This window comes from Cardiocondyla obscurior, linkage group LG20 (assembly GCF_019399895.1).
Source record: "Cardiocondyla obscurior isolate alpha-2009 linkage group LG20, Cobs3.1, whole genome shotgun sequence".
Classification (NCBI taxonomy): Eukaryota; Metazoa; Arthropoda; class Insecta; order Hymenoptera; family Formicidae; genus Cardiocondyla; species Cardiocondyla obscurior.
The window spans coordinates 3600419-3621319 of record NC_091883.1 but is presented as its reverse complement, the minus strand read 5'-3'; the positions used below and the strand labels follow the sequence as shown (position 1 = coordinate 3621319).

General features: G+C 45.1%; 2 long non-coding RNA genes across 2 annotated transcripts in view; one reads left to right on the top strand and one right to left on the bottom strand.

The window, feature by feature from the left end:
- Window positions 1–77: 77 nt before the first annotated feature.
- LOC139110319 (uncharacterized) overlaps window positions 78–20901 on the bottom strand; it is a 103536-nt gene continuing 82712 nt past the window's right edge. Inside the window, exon 5 of the long non-coding RNA XR_011546974.1 lies at window positions 78–635. This is a non-coding gene — a long non-coding RNA (uncharacterized lncRNA). The remainder of the gene's footprint in view (window positions 636–20901) is intronic.
- LOC139110322 (uncharacterized) lies at window positions 558–18710 on the top strand. Its single transcript, XR_011546976.1, has 4 exons — window positions 558–690; window positions 791–881; window positions 4696–4790; window positions 17799–18710. It is a non-coding gene; the product is annotated as an uncharacterized lncRNA (long non-coding RNA).

The following is a 20901-nucleotide window of genomic DNA, read 5'->3' as shown; positions in this document are numbered from 1 at the left end:
TTAGCAATTGAAATGGACAATTAAAAATTAATTAATCAACAGTACTATCGATGGTAAGTAAAAGTTCAATTAATTAAAAAAAAAAGATACGTTAATCGAAACAGTATTTTTATTTTATAACAAATGTTTTGTATCAGAAATGGTAAAGCAATCGCAAATATTAATATGCTTAATAAAGAAGAATAAAGATAAAGATTGAGATGAAAGTAAACGTGAAGAGAGATGGACGGAGAGAAAGGGGAGGCTTCTCCCCTTGGGAGAGGTAAGAGAGAACGTTCGATGAGAGTAAAAATACTATATTGGCGTTGAAAAGGGCGCCTCTTTGTTCTTTCGAGAGTGACCACAAACAAAAAGCGCGCGGTTCAGCCTCAGCTGACTTCAATCCGTTCGGCCGAATATTCGCGGTTCGTGGTACGCATACGCACGGCGCAGAATCCATTGAAAGGCATTTCACTTGATTTTCAATCCATGGAGAGGCGTTTTGTTTGCGACATCGAGACAAACAGGAGGCCGACCGTTTTCACGGTGATTCACTCATTCGAGAGAATTGCCCGCCGAATCGAGTGCGTTTCGTCAGTCCGATTATTTATAGGTTATTTTCATGCCGTGGACGAGCGCAATCATAGCTGCGTTTCCTGAAACGATATCATCAACGATATTACTTAATTTCCTCCGATTGATATACTACAGGTAATAATATATTTGCCTACGTTATTAACAATAGTAATTACACTCGACAGTCCTTTTAACGTTCTTTATATATATATAATTATTTATTAAACTGTTCCAGGGTGAGAAGAATAATCTCAGCCTGAAATTTTTAAGTTTCAATGCCAAAACATCGGACGGCTCGCTCTTCGTCTCTCTGTCTTTTATCTAAAGTAAGTTTCCAATTTTTTAATTCGCGAAGTTAATCTGTCCTGACAAATGACCGGCTTATATTATATATGTGCGCATATGTTGAAATTAAAAAGAAAAAAAAATGTAGAAATGCCTGGATTATCAAAGTCTTATGCACTTGGTAACAGTGCACGTGAAACGTGAGAGATGTCGCCAAATATTCCACGCTGTAACGATTTGTCGATTTCAGGTTTCAGGCTATTAATTCGCCGCGCTCCTACGATCGCACGTAGCACGCTTAAACGCACTCTCGTGCCATGTAATTAAAAAAAAAAAAAAAAGAAAAAACGTCTACGGACTGTCTGGAATTTTTCCGGCTGCGCGCAATGTAAATTACCACGTCCGCAAGGATTGGAACAAATCGAGAGGGCCGATGTTGTTCGGAAAGCGACATATGTTAACCGCGTGTGTTACTAACAAGTCGGCGTCGCGTGTCAAAGAATCGTCACATGCGATCGTAAGCGCGCGCGCCGCCCTCCCTTTCGCCGCGGTTCTCGCGCAATTAGTCGGGCTAAATGCCGCCACACTTTACGTAATCGCTCGCCTCCTGCTTACTGCCGTTTATCCTTCCTCGCGCACGCAACTAAATAGGGAGAGAGGAGAGAAAAAAGAAAGAAAAAAAAAAAGAACTCCGGAGGAGTAAGTCCGCGACTAACGATACCATCTGCCGCTGTGCGTTTCCGCCATCGGAGGTGAATTTGTGGAGGAAAAAAAAGCTCACGCATCAAAGAAATATATATGTATATGTATATTCAACGATCGAGCTCTGTGATTTTTTTTCTTTTTTTTTTTTTTTTGTTGAAGCAAAGAAACGGAGAAGAAAAATCGAGCCGTCATCTTTTTGCGCCTCGCGGTTTTTCTCTTATCCCGATAAGAACGTGACTAGAATGATTATACTTTCTTTTCTTTTTTAAAGTCTTATTATTCTGTTTGGAATACGTATGCTATCTGGAAAACGCGTCATCAGCGATTTTGAGCATTTACACATGCACTTGAATTTCGAGTGCCGCTGGTATTGCTGAGCACGTAGCCAGCCGCTCGCCTATCTCCTTGATCTTTGAAGAGTGAAAAATATTTAAATCCCGCAATCGACGTCGCAGTTCGAATCTGATATTGTGTCAGCGCGAAAAAGGAGCGTCCGGGCGTGCTTACTTGAATCAGAAGTCGGAAACGCGCGGTGTTCAATGCGCTTGATAGAAAATAAATTTTTGGAAATTGCTTCCCGAAATAAATAGTAAATATATTGTAATATAATTAATATTGAGAAATAATTCGGCTTGTGTGCTTAAAGTAAAAATGCCACCGCTGGCGATGGCGCCGCGGAACAATTTTATTAACCCGATCGGAGCGGTAAATTAAAATTACGAACATTGTTTCGACGTGGTCAGACACCGGCGTCGTCGCGGAGGAGATGATGCTTGAACTGCTTTTTTTTTTAGAGTGTCGCCAAGACGGCAAAGTCTGCGGCATTGTCTCCATTGTTGGTGAATTGCAATCAATATTTTCACAATATAGCGGCATTGTTCGTGACACGAGCTGCGAATGTACTCCACGCCCGTCAAGGAACTCTTTTTATTCCCAGACGTGGCGTTTATTGCTGAACGTAACAAATTTATATAGGTGACTGAAAAATATTCGCAAAATGCATCGTCGATTAAAAAAAAGAAAAAAAGAAAATGGATTAAACTGTGGACGAAGAGGTACTAAAAATGAAGAGGATCGCCACCTTCTTAGAAATCTATACGCCGGACTAGAATGACCAGAATGGAAGCTAGATGAAACATACAAATGGGGAAAAAAAAAAAATAAGAAAAAAAGTAAGATTGATCGCGCGAATCCGCACACATGGCCACACAGTGTCTGCGGAAATATCGACGAGGCAAATAAACACATCGAGAGTTCTCCTCCGTTACCACCACGTAACGGAGAACGGAGGGTGTGTTCCCGCGTTCCTCTCTCCCCCTTTTGCCTGCTTCTTCACGGTCGTTCTATAATCTCATGACGGGGCCTACCTGTGTATGTATAGCTACGACGGCAGCTGTCGCCTAATTGAATTATCTAGTTTCCAATTCGACACGGAGATTTCGGGCAAAAGGCCCGACGAAAAGTCATGATGGCTAAATATTGAAAAACATGCCACGGCATTGTTAAGCCTCCGGCCGTCGATTCGTTTCTGATGGAGGCGGAGCTGCCGATTTGTGAGAGCCTTTGTTTGTCGCGGATCTTTGCCGATGGCTAGATTTGGATGCCGCCGCCGTGGCGATGCTGTTTTTCCCGTGTCCTCTCAGGTATCGGAAAGGCGGCGCGGCGAACAACATGGAGAACATGGTGAAAAATAGATACTCTCCAGAGATTGCGGCGTTATTTATTTTCGTTTGTCGGGATCGACCGCCGCGGTAGGTAGGGCGACTTTTCCTCGACGCCGCCGATTTTTCTCATAGAGAAGAGGCCAAGGTGCCGGGGAGGGGTGAACTCTCGCGAACAGAATTACCGAGCGAAAAATATAAATAGCCAATTAAGCCGTTAATTCGATCCCCGTCGTCGGCGGCGATTCGAATTTATCATAAATGTAATAATATAAATCCCATTGTACTTTCACCCCGCGATTTCCTCTCTGCCGACGGTCGTGCATGTTGCACACACGTAGACCGAGTCCCGGAGTCATTCCCCCATCGTTGCGAGGTACAAAGACACTGGCTTAGGAAGCTCGAGTTCATTCACGTTGAATCCCGCTGATTTCAGAGAAAAGGAAAAAAAAAAAAAGGCAAAACCGAAAAAATAACTGCGGAATCTACGGAAGGTTTGATGTTATGAATCGGCGATATTCATTGCGTCATGGTTAAACGATGGGGCATTGAGAGCACGACTTTTCCAGAGCGGAAGCTACTGACATGCAGCGACATCCCGCCCGTGATCTTTGATCTTTAGACTGTCGAGCGACACAATAGTTAACTGGACAATGTCCGTTCTGTGCGTACATGTGCGTGAGCGCGTGTGTGCGTGAAACATAAGTCACATTATTTCTTCCTTATTTCCCTCCCGTGGAGCGAAACACCATGGTCGCACCACGCGGTGGTGGGTTAATTTTAAGTGACACGCGTGACGACAATGTGCTTTAGTAAAACGCTAATCTACCCCGATTGTGGAAGGAATTGATTAAAAATGGTTGAACAATCGTGTGAATTTCTACTCGCTTGCGTTTCGAGAATCTCGGGAGTTTTTCGTCTTTTTACGCCGTTTTATTTATTTTATTTTATTTTTTTTACGAATAAATTTCGCATTTTCAAGCGTCGAAGAGTTACACGAAAAAGAGAAACAGTCTTTCACCTACCCGGTGGTAGCGAGTTGTGCATTAGAGAAAAGAAATTATGTGAGGAATGTCAATTAATGTTCTTACACACGCGTTCCTGCAATATGGCAGCGCAGCCATTTATTATTCATCTTTGTGTAGCGGTGCACCAACAATACCGTCCATTGACAATCTCAGCTTCACACACGACGCCGTGCACCGCGACGCCCCGCCCACGATCGAACTACAGAGAACGCCGACTAGCCCTTACTAGCCCTATATGAACCAAGGGTTTTACCCCGATTCCCTAGCTCCCCCTCGCTACCACCACCGAGAATTCGAGAAAGAAGCTATTCTGCATCGGCGCAGGAAATGTTAGACGAGGAATAACGCAAATTAAAATCGCGCGTAAATAATATTCGGCAAATTAAAGATTAATTAACGTGCAAGAATAAATTTTGTAGAGCTTTAAATATCATTACTGACGCAAACTATTTTACTTTCAGGCTCCGAGATACGGAATTTCTTGTCCGGACTGCGGCGAGGCCCCGAGTCGGAATACCGCGTTCTCCACGTCGCTGATAATGATCCTCTTCTAAATGTAAGTTACATATATATTTTTTATTTTATATATTTATGAAAGGATATATTACTGGTGTTCTCACCATTTTTCGGAAACGCTGTCACGTTAATATCTACGGCGCACTTGAGAGAGACGACTCGGTGTCTCTGGTTTTCCGTCCGCCGACATAAAACAGCAGAGACGGCTCTCATTATCAACTTGTTGACTCGAAAGTTATCGAGGGCTGTTTATACGGGTGCTAGATTTCGAGCAGACACAGGTCCTCGGTCTAATTACTAGTTAGTCGGATTCACGGAGGGTGGTCTCGCCGACGCTTTCATCCTCATCGGCATTTTTCGACGGCGCTTTCGACTGTCCTGCCTCTTTCCCATCGCCCGGGAATCTTTTCATTTGTTCCTCCCTTTTCACGTATTTTCACCGTAAGACATTATATCCGACGTCGGCAGGTATCGCGAATGTCTTCTACCTTTCGCCTTCGATTATACGTCGCAGGCAGCGCGGAGGAAGCAAATCGGCATCGCGAAAAAGCGGCGACGATTAAGTCTCTCGTTTTATTTTATTTTATTTTTTTTTTTTTAATAAGATCTATACGTACGAATGCATTTAGCGGGGCTCTTAGGAGAGAAATGATTTCGATTTATCGCGGATAGCACGCACACATATGACGAGTAAAGCGAGAGAGAGAGAGGAAGAGGAAGAAAGGCAGGAGGTTCAGGGCGTAAGGCGGAAAGCGGCCAGGTGTGAACCCGACGAGCCCAGAACTAATAGAGCCACAAATCAATGGTGCGATGGGCCATCGTTACCTTCGCTAACACAACGTGTTTACCACACAGAAACCGACGGACGCAAATCTCCTGGCCGGCGAAGGGGAGAGATACCGATCCACCTCTCATCCCTTACGCTCGATCGCGCGTATTGTGCCGCGTTCTCTCTCGCGTGCAAAAATGATTTGGCGGTTCTTGTTTGTTGCACCGTGCTAATCGAAAGAGACGAGAGGTACGCGACGCCAGCAGCATGCGTGCACCGCGTATAATTTACGACATTTTTCCTCGAGGCGATCTCGTTCCGCGGGACTGTTCGTCGATGCCGTGGGGTTCAAAAAAAAAAGAGCGGTATTATTTTTTTCTTTCTTTTTTTTTTTTTCGGGGTATTATTTCCGTCGCGCTAAACGCGGAAATTGCGTCCGCGGGTTGTCTACACGTGCGTGCTACCAGAAGATCAATCCAAAGTCTGGGGACCAAATAGCGGTGCTGGGTGTTTAGAGGCGCGGGGAAGCGGCATGGGAATGGCGCGGTCAAGTTTGTGGGACGTGTCACCGGCCGGATTTGACAAATGCATCCAGGCAGAAGGAAACAAGTCGGCCGAACGCTCGGCGCTCTGTGATCCGCCGATGGCCGCCTTTCGGACCCTTTCTCGCCCGCCGCGCGTATACTATATGCCCCGCGTTGCGTGTCGCATCGCACGACGCTGCACACGCACACCCGGGCAAAGATCGCACACACGTGCGCGTCCGTTGCACTGCCCCCACAACGTGTCGCACGGCCCGAACATTATTACTATTAGCTGCGCCCGCTTACGGTTACGGCTCTATTATTGCCCGCCATACAGAAACTCACCTCGAGGCTTTTGCTCGCCGCGAGCGTGCTACGATCTCTTTCTACCCCTCCGCCACTTCTGACGTGACGCTGAATCGGGGACTCGCAGTCGTGATTAATGACTCGCGAAGGGAACTATCCGCCAGCGTCGTCGACGAACCTCTCTCGAATTCGTCCAACGAAACGCCGGCACGAATTCGCACCTTTTCCGAATGCGTTTAAACGGGAACGCATTGATCAAGCTACCGCGGATGTACCGCTATCTAAACGCGAAAGCGATGATTAATAATCTCGTTACAGTTAATCGCGTCAGGGACACCGCGTTATTAAAAATGTTGCATTTCAGTGAGCTGACTGGAAGTTTGTTTGTTCTTTTTTTTTTTTCCTTTTTCTTTTTTTTTCCTCGTCCAATCTTTCACGCCGCCGCGTCGATCTGGATATTTTATTTATTTGTACTTTACGTTAAAGAGTTAAAGATTATCTTAATCAAAGTTAGATGCCGCGCGTTATCGCCCGCTCAAATCCGTCGCCATTCACCACATGGCTCTTTCGACTCGTTTTGGCTCGTTCCGACGCTTTGTCGACGTGTTGTCACCAATTGTCGCGCGCTGCGCCCCACGAGTTTACACACAACAGGGTGACATGCAGTTTATGCGATTCCATTGTCAGGCATGGCTCTGGTTCTTCCTCCAGCCGCGCACACATACATCACCATTACGTCTATGTGCCGAGCTACGTACACATCGACTATGCATTTCCTTCGCGCGAGAAAGTATTCTCGATTTAAATCCGCTCTTACGCTTTCCGTGCCGCTTTCCCAATTTTACTGCGAACGAAAAATTGTCGCGCGAGCATTTTTAACGAATCGTATCTCACGGCGTTTCAATAAGAAATTGTTTTTTTTTTTTTATTGCTAATGCATGATGTATTAAAAGAAAAATCGTGAGAACGATCGGAGATATCCCTAGCGTATGATCGCGCGTAAAGGTGCAAACGTTTAAAACACGCGGCGTAAGCAGGAAACATAAAATAGGTCGAACTGAAACGTGTTCTCTTCGCTATCGTGGCTCCCGCCATTTTCCATTCTGCCGCGCGTAGGCGTACTCATTTCGAGGCGGCGTCGCGGGACGGCAATTAACGGTGGCTTTATTTATGGAAAACGATTATTGTGGGATTCGTTCAGAATCTGGAGCACGGGCTATTAAGTCGCGGAAGCTCATTTTTTAATTTATCGAGCGAGGACTCCGCGTGCCGCATGCAAATACGCGCGATGAAATATCCCGCGGCGTCTGGTATGCATCGTCTCGCGCTAGGATTATGAACAACTATAATTTCGCGCGGATAACATTCGGGCAAAAATGTTCTTCTTAATCGCTATTCCGTTCGCGGATCCGGTTCTCGCGCCGGCACTCGCCGCGGCATAATTATCACGATGAGGCTGAACTCGGGACATTTAAATTAGGACGTAATGAAAACATTTTTCACCGCGGAAGAATCAATTTCTGTATTTTAATTACACGGCCGGGCGGGATCGGGGAGGGTACGTAATCGGGTTTACATTAACCAGCTACTCGCGTACAAAGTAGTCGAGTCCGTGGCTCTTATTATTCATTCGTTTCCGTTTTATTTAACGCGCTTCTCCCGCTCGCACAAATGCGTTTAACAAGCGAAACTTTTTTTCTTTTTTCTTTTTTAATTCTTTTTGCTTCTTTTTTTTTATATTATTTTTTTTTTTTATAACAAATCTGAAAGGCGCGTACATCTTTTCTGTAATAAAAAGAAAGACGAGCGCGCGTGATGCACGCCTTGTTCGTGGCCGCAAACAAGCGGACAATGAGAACACGCATCTCGATTGTCGCTTCACAATAACCGGCACAATACGGGCAACAATTGTATCCATCAATGTCGCTATTCTACACCGTCGCTCTGTAAATTAGTCCTCCAGGATCCCATAACGCATCCTGTGGGAGAAGCTCGCGTGTCACTCCCAGTTACCAGTACAATACCGTCAGAATCCCGTCACGGGAAACCCCGGAGACTTTTCCGATAGCCTCCGCCGAGATTTTCCATCGACATTGTTTTATTAAAAAAAAAAGAAAATTCTTTTTTTTTTTTTTAATTTATCGGACGATCAGCCGCGACGTCAAATCATTATCAGCTGTAGAACGCTGTTTAAATTATCTCCCGCCTGGACGCGGCGACGTTTAATTAACCCGCGAAATTTATTTGTTATTTAGAAATTATTATTTACTTGTTGCAACATTCGTGCGTCGTATCATTTCGCTGGGAGCATGAATACTTATGCCATTTCGTGTAATAACCAGTTTATTCTCGCGCAGCTGATTACCCTTGAACAAGTCGATTATTAATCGATGTCGTTATCGCGCCGAGTTTTCCAGGGTCCGATAAGGCGGCGAGAAAAGTGAGTTGCGACGGAGCTAACGCGTGATCGTGGGACGTCTCGAATGCGCCTATTAACACCTGTCGATGGCGTCATTGGCGGTAATCCTGAGCGAGAGCGAGTGCTAAGATTTGCTTGCCCGCCGGCCGCACTAGACTTCGCTCGCATCCCACTCGACACACGATCTCCGCGTACCGTTCTCGATCTACGTAATCCTCGCCGGGGCTAATCTGACCTCAATAGCGTGACGCGGTGCGAATTTCGAGCGTAAATGCTCCACTTGGCAGCCCGTGAGCGCGTTTCCTCTTTTGTCGCCGATCGAGATGCGTGTTCTCGCCTTAATGCGGATTTCAATCTGTCGCAGCGGTGCCGAGGTAAAACGCTCGTTCGTTACGGCGACGTCTCGAATATCCGGGACTCGAGTTGCGTTACATTCAATTAAAAGGCACAAAGAATGTTACAATGCCGTTCGATCAGGCTGAACGAGTATCTTCATCTACGCGTACGGCGATATCGCTATTCGATCGGAAACGTACCACAAGCACGCGGGCACGCGTGTCTGTGAATAGTAATCACTTCCTCCAACGGTATCAACGTCGTCTTGATTTTGAGAATTAAAAAATAAAATAAAATAAAATAAAATAAAATAATAACTAATAAAATAAAAAGAAGTGTTCGACGAAAGTAAGTTTTAAGAATTTAATTTTTAACAAACTCTAATTGCAGTTGCGTCAGATAAATTATTGCGGTTCGTACACATCAAACCCACGTGCTCGCACGGAGGGTTGACGCACCCTTCGCTCTTGTCTCTCGCCTCGTCCGTATGCGAGACTGTCACAGTTCTCATTACGTTCACGAAATATCATTATGTTAATAGTTCCGATAGTCGAGTAGCAATCGCGGCAACCGCCGCGAGCCCGCTGGACGACCGTTCCTACCTTCGTGAAAGGACTCACGGAGGAGATCCTCTCTCTCTCTCCCCGTGGAGTTTCCCCGTCTTTTCTTATGCATGGCCCGCGCGTGCAAAACCAAACGATACTGTTCCTGGTCTTTCAGGTGACGCTACTGCATCCCGGGAACTTGTTCTCGCTAGATGTCTCGTTCAGATAGGAGTTACTTTGGTTGTTCGTAACTCGATATCCAGGCCATGCTGCGAAGGGCCCGGTGGCGCAGGCAAAATGCAAGTTTCGGGGCCCGTGGGCCGAGGGGCCGCCCGTTGTATTTGCTCAATTTACAGTTACGTAATTCCATAATGAAGGACCGACGTTTCGTCTTCCTTTTTTCTTCTTCTTTTTTTTTTCTTTCTTTCTTTTTCCTTCCTCGACGATCGATCCTCGGACGAGAATGCAACGTAGCGCCGTTGCGCCAACAATAGACGCTTCTGGGATTTTGCGAGCGAGCAGACTTTCACAAAAGGGGGCGAGTTGCAGCGGCGGTGGGGTAACTACCACGGGGGTGTCGTGTTTCGCAGTTGTTTCTATAAACAAGGAATATAAAACAGGCTGCATGGGTCGGTTGCTCTCGGAGTGAGAAACTGCAAAGTTGCCGTGTGGCAGACACGTTTTCCTTTCTTACTATTCTTTTTCTTTCTTTTTTTTTTCCGTCGAAGATCATCGAGTCAAAATGAATTATACGCGCCGGCTGACGGCCAGCGTCTTGTGCAACGTGGATTAATTTGTTACGCGTGATGCATTTCTCGTGGCACTTAATTTGCGGCCCGCGTAACTAAACGGCACGGTTTCGTACGGTTTAAAAGTAATTTCAGAATTATTTCGCCGTAATAGGTATTTTTCCGTGCGCGATGGTAGTTTTAAATAGCTATTAGACAGGAATTTGTTTTATATCCCTTGTTACCCTTCGTACTTTGTTTAGATTCGATTCACTTAGCCGATGCTTTGTGCGCGGGGCCTAAAATAACACCTACAGCTTGTCGACTCTCCGCTAAGAGTCGTTCCTAATTTCTCGTATGATTGCACACTCGTTTTGCTTTCGAGAGCAGCAACAAAAGAGGCTCCCGGCTTCGAACTTTGACGTGGATTCGTGCATTCGTTTAAGCTCGCTTAACTCTCCTCTTGCGATATTTCTTTATACAACGTGCGCGATTTGAAGCCGTAGTATCCGAGAAAAACAGCGCGCTCCTTTAACGCATCTCGCAATCAAGAAGACATTCATACGGCTGGTTAAAAAGTGATTTCTTTTTCAATCTTATCGCTGCGGAGTTAATCAACTTCGCGAGTAAGCGGCTCGGTTACTCTCGTTCGCAATTCTATCGCGAATTAATTCATTTTGCAAAATTTTTCTATCGCCGAGAACGCTATTCGCTCGTGTATTACGAACGTGAAACGCACAACGGTGAGGCTGCGCTTGAACTGTTCTCTGTATAAGTCGGCGCACAGCCCGAGGTGTGCGCGCGGATAAATAAGTTCCGTTGTTATCATTTCGGATTATCCACGGAGGGGCTTTATATCTCGACGTAGTACGGGCAACGTATTAAGCTTCACGTCCGCGGATAAATGGGCTGTTTATTTTTTTAAGCGGTAAACGGTAGCCGAGCGCCTCAACCGAAACTTGAAATTATATTTAAATCATCGATCGCGGGGATACCTTCGATCTGCGCTCTTGCACGTCGCTACGCGGTGATTGATTTAAACTAAATGTACGTATACCCGCGCGCGCGCTTCACGCCGAACGACTATAATTCTAACGCAAGGAGGCGAGTTTATTTTGTACAACAGCCGTAAAAGGTTTAGCGTGTCTTTACAGTGGATGTTGAAATTTTAATACGAGAGCGCGCGAGAGAACGTAGTCACGAATCGTGAGCGTTCTCTCTTACTCTACCGAGCCTGTTAATAATGGCGATCAGCGGGTTCTTCTGTAGGCTGCAGGATCACGTCGCGTCCTGGGATGGGCATAATGGTGGGTCACCATGACTAAAAGGGCTAATCATGACAAATGCAGCCGTTACTGCCTCTTCAAAGGTCCGAGGAATCTTCGAGAGGCTCTCTCGCAGTGCCTGCGCTCATTCGCAGCCTCTGCCCTCGGACTCGAAATCAGTCGCGTACGCGCGAATCGAGTCTTGCCTGCATTCGCGGTTTAATGCATCGTTTGTCTGTATTTCGGTAATTAGTATTTGCTTTCGAACGGTAGTTTACTTCTGCTACAACGTGATCGCACGTCCAGGCGTTCAGTTACGTCGCCGAATCGTTTCGGCGGTCAGAGAAAGCCGGCGGATCTCCTGCGGTTATTTTCAAACTCGAAAGAAAATTATGGCCTCGTAAAAAATCGATTTCGAAGCGAACGTACTTATAGAATCTGAAGCTTTTGAATAATCGTTCGTGCCTAACGCGAAATATGGTATATTAATTACGCGTGAGAATATAAAAGTAGCAAAGTTTGATTAATGGACTTTGCACACTTGAGTTCGATATCGAGAAGTTAAAAAGTTGTATTTGAAAAAGAAAAAAAAAATAAAAAGGATAATCGCGTCAATATTGAACATGATAGTTTTCGATGACATGAGAGATTACTTTCTGCCTCGTTGCGACAGAAGTAGCGAGTTTGACGAAGAGCAATTTGTCAATTAATTCGTTCCTCACTTGTCGGAGAATAGAAATTTAACGATTCGATAATCACACGTTTAACGTGATCGGATACAGCTGCGTATCAGTTGAAATATGCCTGACAGGTTCTTCTCTCTGAAAACCTTTCATTTTTTTTTTTTCCTTTTCATCGATACAACGCCCGTTGATCTCGAGCTTAAGTAAATTATAACTGAGAATAATTAACTAATAACGCACATGGGGAAAAAAAGTGCTTTATTGCGGGATAGTGAAATAAAAAAAGAAAAAAAAATCTTTCGTATTTAGAATTGAAAATAAAATATTAGAAAAATCGAAAAATCTCTTTAGCGCTCTCTCTTTCGGTCTTCGATTAAAAAAAAAAAGAAATAATTTTACGTTAATGGGGGAGGGGAAAATTTCAAGTCGCGAGAAGCCGCGTTTTTTTTTTTTTTTTTTCACTCCGTCGAGGGCCTTGCCCTCAATGTGTAATTCTATAACCTGGCGTATCTGCACATTTGTATCGAGCCGCAGGGTTTCAGGTCGTGGCCTCTTTTGTTGGCCGATGATGTTGTTTCGCTTCGTTATTGGTCGCAAGGTTGCATGATATGTACGTGCACACACTTTGGCGGTATGTATCAGTATGGATGCCGTTCAGAGGGTCGTACCCGGCATATGGCCGAGTATCGTATTACGAGACGTTTGTCATCATCAGAGTAGTCATTGTTCCTTAGAACTAAGGGTGCTACCGTGTACTAGTAAATCACGACTCGGAAATGCCGACTAACTTCTTTACTTGCATCTTTTCGGTTTTTCTCTTTGATGGGTGGAAACCTTACCTTCCATTAGGACGTAATCCCCTGGATTGCACGTCGCGAAAATTAAATTACATTCTCTCGCTCGTGCTGTTTCAATTGAAATATATGTAATTTTGTTTTTCTCGCCTTTCTGGCGTACGCGCGATAATGAAATTAATTTTGTAGACTTATAAACAAGTTGTTAAAAATTAAATTAATTCCCTATCCTTTCACGAGGCAAGTAAAAAAGAAAAAAAAAATAGAAAGAAAGAAAAGTCCGTTCTATATATTCGTACAAAATTTTCTAAAGCGAAAGGTAGAAAGATTGAATGTTCATTCGCCTACCTGTGTGAGAGCACACAATCTGTGGCTTTCCTGCTATCAATCGGCCATCATTACGCGTAATCAAGCGAATAACCAAGTCGGGTATTAGTCTCTTTTCGGAACTTTACCCCGTAACGCCTCGGAAGGGACGATTCAGGTGCGTGAACAATCCTGACCTTTTCGAGTGGCAGCTGCGGCATTGGGATTTTCGCGGAGAATTACGAGTTTTTTATCCCGAATATATCCCGGCCGCACTTAAAACCCCAATTTCGTAACCCATTCATGTCATAGGTCGAGCTATTTTTCTAATAATAGTCTTGCGAAAGACCTCCCGCGGATGCACCTACCTGATCTAACACCGAAACGTATCTTTTTTCCAACTAGAGAGCATTGTCCATTTTTGGAAACGGTTAGACATCTTTAACACGGAGAATGGGGAAATTTTTCGAGCTGTTTGCGCGTAACGTGTATCGCATTGACGGTAAAGACTGAAAGGAGCCCAAATTAAACGGCGTACGAATTACGAATCTGGCCTCATTTCGGGTTCTTCGTGGATCGTGCTGAAGAAACGCCGGTCGATTATTAATTGTAGACGAGCCGCGGTCACTTTGACAAATTGTAATCGCGAATAACTGCTGTTCGATTCCCAGCTTGCCGCCTCTCCGTCACCGGCCTTCGCTTTTATCATCTTCCACGGTAGTTCTCGTCACGTTCGGCCACAAAACCGCGGCGGGATGCAGAAAAGAATTCGCACGGTCGTTAAGGCCGACTTGCTCATCCATAAGCTCCATATTTTCCTGGCAATAAATTTCTCGAGAGGGGAGACGGGGTGCTATTTAACGCGCGCTGCGTGAAGGGTGGCGCGTTACGGCGAGGCGAGAACTCGGCGATTCGGCAGAATCGTAAATACTTGCGTGTATAAGAGACCGATAGATTTACGGCGGTGTGAATAAAATGTACGGGGCACAATCGGTATTAGTCGCGAGAGCGATTTTTCGATAACGATCAATGAATCAATCAGCGGTGAAAAATCTTGGCCGTTAAATTATTTTTAATTTATGTTTAAGTCGCGAGAAAATCACGTTGCGTTATCTTAATTGCACACGTACATTTAAATATAGAAATATAAATTTATGGGGTACAACTTTGGCGCTATTTATTTATTGAAAGTAGAGGAAGATAAAATTTGTCGCTGTTTAAACTGTAAATTTTTTTTTCTTTTCTTTTTTAAATAAATTTTTGTATGTTTCCGTGAATCAAATCGTCGAATTACCCTTCATCAGCCGGGCTGTTGGGGCGAAAGAATCGAAACTTGTAAAATTTTCGGACGAGCCCACCTATCGATACGATCGATGTGGCCCATGGGAGGATCGGCTCGGGAGATCGTGTTAATAACGGACAATTTCTATGACAATGTCCAAGAATTCTTTCCATCAATGCTGAATGCTGAAGACATCACTCGCGATTTTAAACGCGTCTCGGGAAAGAAACGGTCGATACGTCATTTTCGATCATTCGCCCTGACCTCCGGTCTATCTTTTAAAATCGTATCCACCGATTTTTACGAAGCTATTCCACAACGACGAGAAATTGCAGACTGCAATTAATTAAACAATTTCCCCTTTTTATTTTCGGTCCATCGACAGCAATTTATTAAATCAATAATTACACGCAAACTTATGATTTAATTTTTACGAGATTAAAAGAAAAAATTCTCCAAAAAGTCATCGATATATTATTCGCATATTAGGGTAACAATTAAATCGCGATATCTGCGCATCAGCGCGTCGTAAAATTTATTCGTCGTGCTTCATAATTTACCGCACTGAAATGACATCTGTCTCCACATAATCTTTTCGTCCAGAGAGAATATCAGACGCTCGTAGACGAGAACCCGAGCAATGTTAGGCTCATCGATCATTACGACGTTGTTCTATGTGACAGTGAACGGTTTGAATGGCGAACGCTGTTTTGGCATCGACGTTGTAGGCAGGTACCGGAAGTGAATAGACGGACCCGCGAAACGGAGGTATAACCGGTTCTGTCTCAAGCAACGTCCCACAGGATGACCCATTATACTAGTCGAGCATCTTACCGACTAGTATATACCACTTCGCTTGCAACATGAAGGTGTGATCGCTGATTGATGGATTACTCGTCCTCATCTCCACTCGCTTTCTCTTCTCCCTCCCGCCCACCTTCTTCTTCTTTTTTTTTTTTTTTTTCTCTCTTTCTCCCTCGCAAGCGATAACGCCGATGTTGATTCACATTGAAATACGTCCCAGGAAATGTCGATAACTCCACGATAAAGCTCCACGTTCTTCAACCCTTAAGTTACCAAACCTGTTTTCAGCGTCCGCGGCGACGTTTTTATCTATTCGCGAATGCAATTAAGACGCGTTCTATTTAATACGCTATCGTCGTTACACGCAGTCTTAAGATTTTCCTCTCGAACGGGTGGGCCTCGGTCTCGCGGGAGAAAAGCACGCCGCGCGGAAAGGAGCTGTTAACCGTATCCGTCGAAACAATTTGTTTCTATATCCTCCTTCCTGTTTGCCGGGCTCTAACTAGCACGCAAACTACATGCGAATTTTTTGCCGACGGCAGCCGCAAAGGGTGGATCGATTTCAGTAGAAAAACAATGTGTCGTCTATGCACGGTCTATAAGCTTGACGATGTTGCTAACGAACGAACGTTATACGGGGCGCGCGCGCGTGCGGGACATATATTGGAGTTACGTACGTAGGTAGGTGGGTAAAGCACGTATGTAGGAACGACGAAGGTGAGCCGCGGCCGCAGGTGTGCACCTACGTCGTGCGAGAACGTCGACGACTCTGATGTTGCCGGGGTATCATTACAGCCGGACGCTTCTGCCGGCTGTAAGGGCGTATCTATTCGACATTCGTGCCACATAGAGGCGGTAATCCACGCTGCCCTGGCTGTGGGAGCGAACTCACCTGCGCTGACCCCGTAGGTGCGCGGGTGAGTAATGACGGCTCATCTCCGCCGGCAGCGTTCTCTGGAACAACGGTGGTCTCGGTGGTAACATTGATAGTAACGCGCGTCCTCGCGTCCAACTAGCTCTCTCCTCTACCTCCCCCTTCGAGGGGAGAGACTGCATTTCTAAGTAGCGCACGAGTCCGCATCTGCCGTTGTTTCGCTCTCGTACACGGCGAAAACTTAACGAAGAAGCGAAACGTCAAAGGTCTTCTCGTCGTTATTCGGTTGAAGAGTCCCGACGTTCCCGTCGCAATTACGATTCATTAAGACGTACGATTTATATCGGAGCGAGACGAGAGCGAGCGCTCACCTTGAATACCAGAAGTGCAATCGCGCCGTCGTACGTCGGATGCGCGCCGATAAACGCGCCCGTCGAGGAAATAGCCGGCTCGATTGTCCCGCGACGAAGAGAAGGAGACGGAAGGGAAGAGAAGCTGTCGCGCGCCTTACTCCCCGGGCAAACGTAAATGTAGATATCGGTTACGGGGGCTGAGAACCCGGGCAAGGAAGATACATTCTTGTCGGCTTCCCCCATAAATTCGAGTTCGAGATTCGGCACACCATCCAAATCGAGCCAAACCAATCTCTCTCCTCTCGCCCTTTACTAACATCTCCATTCGAGTTTTACCGGCAGGTGAGACACGACGCTGTTGGTCGGCCTTTATTCGCCCTCTCGCTCCACCTCGCCGTGGACGCGCGTGTGTGTGCGCGCGCGGCGCCTTTGTATCATTTAATATTTAAAAACAAGCCATAAATATGTCGCGTCCGCTTGCAGCCCGCTTAAAATGCGACCGTCGGATTATGCGCGCGCGTAGAGGGAACCGCGGAGGACGTGCGAGCCGCCGATACGAAAAGCAAGACGAATGCTATGTTGAAACCTGCGAGGTGTTAATGATACTGCTCCACCCTTTGGCACGCGGTCGAATTTCCATGGCGCCTCTCGCTCCGCGATGTCACGGAAGAAAAAGAAGTTAGACGTAAATCGCCGTCTATAGTAGGTGTAACAATTACACGGACTTTTATATTCGCGCGATTATTATAATTATTAATTACGCAAGCTCGTTGAATTTCTACAGGGCAATCTTACGTTTATTACAGTCGGTTATTTAGCACGATATCGAAATATAGATAACGCGTGGATATGTGAAATTAAAAATAAAGCTGAGCGCGAGAATAAAATATTTAAAAAATTATTAAAAAAAAAAAAGAAAGATAAGAATTTCCATTGTGCATACGCTTATGTTCGTCTCGACGATTCGATAATGGTGTGTGCAATGGAATCACATAACAGCATTACACGCTCAGTGATAGCTTGTCGTAAATCGACACTTATCGGACGTGGTTGCTTGCAGATCTGACCGGCTCGACGGGAACCTGTTTCGAACAAAATGGCAGTACCACGTGAATCATCTCAATCTTCATCGTGCTCCGCCTTCTCTCGGTAGACAAGTAAGAATAAAAGATTTTTTTTCTCTGCTTTACGTTCGCATAAAAAAAAATTCGTATATCATATATAAAGTTACAGTATCACACGTAACGACAATCAAACGAGCTTGATGAAATATCTTCGTGATTTATTAAAAAAAAAGACGCAAAGTTAATAATAATTTCCCAGCTGTCGCTCCGGTGCCTCTGATCGGCTTAATTAATTTCCCTCTTTTTCTTTATTTTTTTTATTCGGGATTCGTAAATTACGCTGCGAAGAACGTCGCGATTCTATAGAGACATCAGCCCGTTGTCTCGCCCGAAAGTGGGGTGCCCGAACGCGCGAGGACGCTGTTTCCTACGGGCGAGACCCTATCGCGAATGATGGAATTATTTAGTGTAGAAAACCCATGCATAGACTGTACCCACCGTGAAACCGCCCCGCCTAAACAGTGAGTTAACCGATGATTTACGAGACGCTGCACCCCGCTGCCGCCGCTTTTTGCCAACCCCCTGACCATAACGCCGCGGCGCGGCCAACCCTTTCGCCCTGCTCCAGATCTAGTTATGCGCTCATTGTCAACGGACCCCGACGGTACGCGAGTGCCCCGCGATGCTTATTAAAAGCCGACCTCCTCTTTCATGCGAGGCTCGGGCAAGTACACCATGCAAATCGGCGTGCACGAATCTTCGAAGTTACAAAACTGAATCCTTCCTCTAGCTTACGCTTAATTATCATAACTCGATGTATTTTAATATCGAGTATAATATCGAGTTGAATTCTCTCCCCGCCCCGCTTTCTCCGTATGTGCATACACGGATTCAAAAAATAAAAGAAAAAAAAAAAAAAGAGAAAAGGCCGGAATGGTTTAAAGGCCGTTTCGCACACGGCTGCGCACGTGTTACGTGCGATATTTAATTCCGCGGGGCGAAAAGAAATATAAACGGAGGACATACGGTGACCGGGCGCATCCGATTAATACTCGATCGACGTAGAATTCGTGTGACTCAATCGGTGCGATTTATGAAATCCGTTATCGTGTATTCGCGTGTATATATTTTTGCGTCAGCAATGTTACCGCGCGTCTGCAGGCGCGTTGCATGCGCGCACACGCTGGCACCGTACGTGAATTTCGGGCCGTAAAAGGTGCTTATAGGTGCACGAAACGGAGCTGTTCATCATTTTGACTTATGAGAGGCATTATCGTGCGTAAGCTTTGCGAAGCGTGAGGAAGAAAGGACGCGGAGTCTGTAGAGATGTCGCGGAGAGAGAAAGTACGAGGACACATACACCGCGGCCGTATCCAGACGTGCGTTAATATATTATGCCTCGAAGACAGTATCGAGAAACGTTACCCAATGACAATATGCATTACATTACACTCCGCGCGTTTCTTTTCGCTTTATCGACACTTATCCTTGAACCTCTGCTGCAACAGGCAATTAAAAAACGCATCTTTATCTTTGCCGAAACCCCCGCGCACGTGCGCGTTGCAATTTAGGTGGAATTAGTAAAAGACTGCACGGCACCGTCGGATATTTTTAAATTTAATTTAAATATATTTTTATATGTCGCAATTTCTAGATCGTTTTTTTAATATTAATAATCGTGCATTAATAAGGATGCTGCGTAAAAGTGTTGAGATAGGGCGACAGATAACGATGCGGATATCGCGAAGAGCGGAGGGAAAAAAGGAAATGAGAAAGAGCGTAACGTGAAAGGAGCTGCATTGATCATAAAAGACGGAGTCCGATGCTACTAGTGTTACTATTATACTGCCACGATGCTGCGCCACGTTATACCTGCAATTTTCAATTCTTATCTGAAGATCCGATCGCCGCAACTGGGAATTCAAGTCCTCTGGGATCTCCAAACTATAATAGAGATCGCGATTTATGACTAATAATGAAGATTAATGATATAATAATATTTTTACCGTTGTACTTTAGTCAAGAAATTAATTTTTAATTTAATTTAAACATTCCAAAGTTATAGACTTAAAAAAAAAAATTACGACAGTCGAGTTAATAATTTTCTTTTTTTTTTTCTCAACGATACACCGAACAAATAAAATTTTAATTCTAAAAATAATTAAAAATTGTTATAAACGTTATATTGTCGGACTTTAAAAGAGAAATATTTGATTCCCAGATTGACGGAACCGCACGTGGTTTTCCATCGGAAAAATCTCCCAGTTGCGGCCAGGAAAAAAAAAAATTTGCGCGAGCATAAATATTCCATAAATGTTCGACTTTTGCGAGGGCAATATACGAACAGAGAAAGAAAGCGTTCCTTTTCACTATTACGTCCTTAAAACACGATACGCGGAGATATCTACAAGCGCGTCGAGTGTCCTCCTGTCACGCGGTAATCTCTTTTCATTGTCGGCGAAAGATTACGCACTAGAGCCGCAACGACGGCGGGGAGATAACGCGCCGATAGAGCACACATCGTTTTGGGTTTCGCTTTTACACTGGTGCGTGCACGTGCGGCCGCATCCCGAAATCGAGTGCCCGTGCATGGCGCACATGGTCTTCGCCATTGCGAATCGAAGCTGTTCCCCCTCGCACGCTTTATGCCTTATCTTATCGCGATGCGAAAGATGCCACAATTCCACGCTGTAAATACAAGTAATTCTATACTTGTGTGCAGATTTTTATCAGAAGCTTCTTTTCCTTATCTCGGGGTACATCCTGCGGACGGTATTTGCAATTTTTCACATAAATGATATATATATTTTTACGAAGCAGCTTTCTGCGCGAAAGACGTGCGGATTTTATTCGTCAATTAACGCGCCTGTTTTTTATTTTTATCCCCGTCGCTTATAGATCGCGTCAGTCGTAGTCTATTCTTCTCGCAGTGTCTCTTTGTTGTACCTCAGCGGCGATATACATTTGTAACATCGAGGAGAGGCGAAAACAAATCGTAAAGAATCGTAAATCGTGGCCGCGTCGTAAAGTTTTCGCGTACCAAGTGCGCGCCGGCTCAGTCAGTCACTTTTTAAACAGGACGGGAATTTATTTGCGAGA